General features: G+C 38.3%; 2 long non-coding RNA genes across 2 annotated transcripts; one reads left to right on the forward strand and one right to left on the reverse strand.

The window, feature by feature from the left end:
* The first annotated feature begins 441 nt into the window (after positions 1 to 441).
* LOC109591711 (uncharacterized) lies at positions 442 to 1,459 on the forward strand. Its single transcript, XR_002189944.1, has 2 exons — positions 442 to 967; positions 1,048 to 1,459. It is a non-coding gene; the product is annotated as an uncharacterized LOC109591711 (long non-coding RNA).
* On the reverse strand, positions 1,074 to 2,109 carry LOC109591712 (uncharacterized). The gene is made up of 2 exons (XR_002189945.1): positions 1,428 to 2,109; positions 1,074 to 1,371 (listed from the first exon to the last, which is right to left on the reverse strand). It is a non-coding gene; the product is annotated as an uncharacterized LOC109591712 (long non-coding RNA).
* Between the last annotated feature and the right edge of the window lie 9 nt (positions 2,110 to 2,118).

A 2,118-nucleotide genomic window follows, 5' to 3' on the forward strand; every position in this document is an offset into this window, starting at 1 on the left:
GAGAGAGAGAGAGAGAGAGAGAGAGAGAGAGAGAGAGAGAGAGAGAGAGAGAGAGAGAGAGAGAGAGAGAGAGAGAGAGAGAGAGATGGGGGAGAGAGAGAGAGAGAGAGAGAGAGAGAGAGATGGGGGAGGGAAAAGAGATACATAATATATGTAGCCACTATTAAAGCCACTATTTTTGTGGGAACTAATTGTTATGCCTTTTTGCGAATGGAAAATTGAGAAAAGAGCAAAATTGCAAAAAATTAGTACATGCTAAATCAATAACATTAGCAAATCACTGATTAAAAATACATAACTTAAAGTGATAAGAATAGGCTGTTGCTGCATGAAATAGCTAACATTGAAACTAATGCACGCGATATTGCAGGTTTATATACTTTAAACACACAAAACTGTCACACCAAATTATGCAAAGAGCTTGTAAATTTGATGTTTTGTTAAAAATAAGCAATTGCATTTTTGTGGTTACATGCCAATGAGCATGTGCAAAAAGCAAGGCAAAAATAAATTCTATTCTCACTCTCTCAGTAACAGCTAAAGACACACGTGTATATCTAAAGTCATAAACTAGAACAAGCTAATAATTAGCAGCTTGACGCTCACTGGCTCTTACGTTTTGAATAAACTCAATGGTCCCTTTGACATCATCGCTGCTGGCCAGGATACAGACTGCCCTAGCAACAGGGGGCGACGTCTCAAATTTAGCTTTGTCTACTGCCATGACTTGAAGCAGAACCTATAAGATATCCAACAGCAAGAAAGCAAGGGCTGGTTGTATAATAGACCGAGGGTTTAAAACTGCAGTTTGTTGCAATTTGTTTGAGGGTTTAAAACAAAGTTAAAACTACATGTGTAATGCACGCGATATTGCAGGTTTAGACTTTACATATGAAATTGTTGAAATTGTCACACTGACCAGCTGTCAAAAATGTTAGAGAAATACGGAGCAGTAACTTCAATTGATGTTAGTCTACATGCACTTACATGTACATGTACACATGTAACCTGTATTCTTATTATAATATTCTCTTCCTGTACTTTTAGTTTATTGTTGCTCGTGGGTGTGCCTATGTTGTCATGGAAACTCGTGAGGCTGCGGCTAAAGTAGTAGATCAACTGAGAGACCCAAAACTCCTCGGACAGAAATGCAAAGTACGAGAGAGAGAGAGAGATTGTATCAGCACATGTGTTTTGTTATGCATCAGAAAATGTAACAGATTTTTTGAATTGCCTGAATCATCCTTACCTACATATACAGTCAAGGGCGTAGCTAGCATAAGGCTAGGGTAGGCTATAGCCTACCCTAAAGTTCAGAAGTCAGAATTGAAGTTTAGTAGTTTACCTATATTGAGTTTCTGCCTTAGTCACCTATGACCAAAGATTATAAAAGTTTAGGGTAGTTGTCTCAACTGGCAGTTACTCACTCAGTCACTTTTGACACAGGCAAACAGAGACAGAGCAAACAGAGACAGAAAGAAAAGAAAACCAGCCATTTTAGCACAATTATTAAAGGTGGAGTCTTTACATAATTAATTAACTTAATTAATTAGCTAGCTTAATAAAAAGTGAAGCCATCACATTATCACAATGTCAGCTGCAAAGAAACAAAAGCTTTGTTAATTTTTATGCAAATTTTAGTTGAGTATATTAGTAGTCAACCCCAGCCATATAGACTATTTGTACTGAAGATGAGCATGAGGAGATTGAAGATGATGATCCTGTGAATGATGATTTTGTTGATTGTGCTGCTACCTTGAGTCTTGCCTGAGTCCTCATCTGAGTCTGAGAGTGAAGAACCATGGAAGAACACTCCATCTTGCGAGAACACGCCCATTTCACGGCTGTAAAAGTGGGCGTGGCCAAATCGGCAGTGCGCTTCACACGCCCTTTTCTCCCCGTAGCCTACCCCTTTCTTTTTTTCTCCCCTACGCCCTTGTATACAGTACCAAATGTGGCCCTATTTGGAGCAACTTTTAAAAATTGTAAAAAATACAAACTTGGTTGGAATCAGCTAAACTTTCTACGTGACATAAGGAAATTATTAAAATGGAGCATTCTCTACTTTTTATTTTTGGCCAAATTTGGCCCATGACCCTTTACTATATTAGGCCTAAA

Source organism: Amphimedon queenslandica, unplaced genomic scaffold (assembly GCF_000090795.2).
Source record: "Amphimedon queenslandica unplaced genomic scaffold, v1.1 AMPQUscaffold_7449_Cont20599, whole genome shotgun sequence".
NCBI classification, from domain to species: Eukaryota; Metazoa; Porifera; class Demospongiae; order Haplosclerida; family Niphatidae; genus Amphimedon; species Amphimedon queenslandica.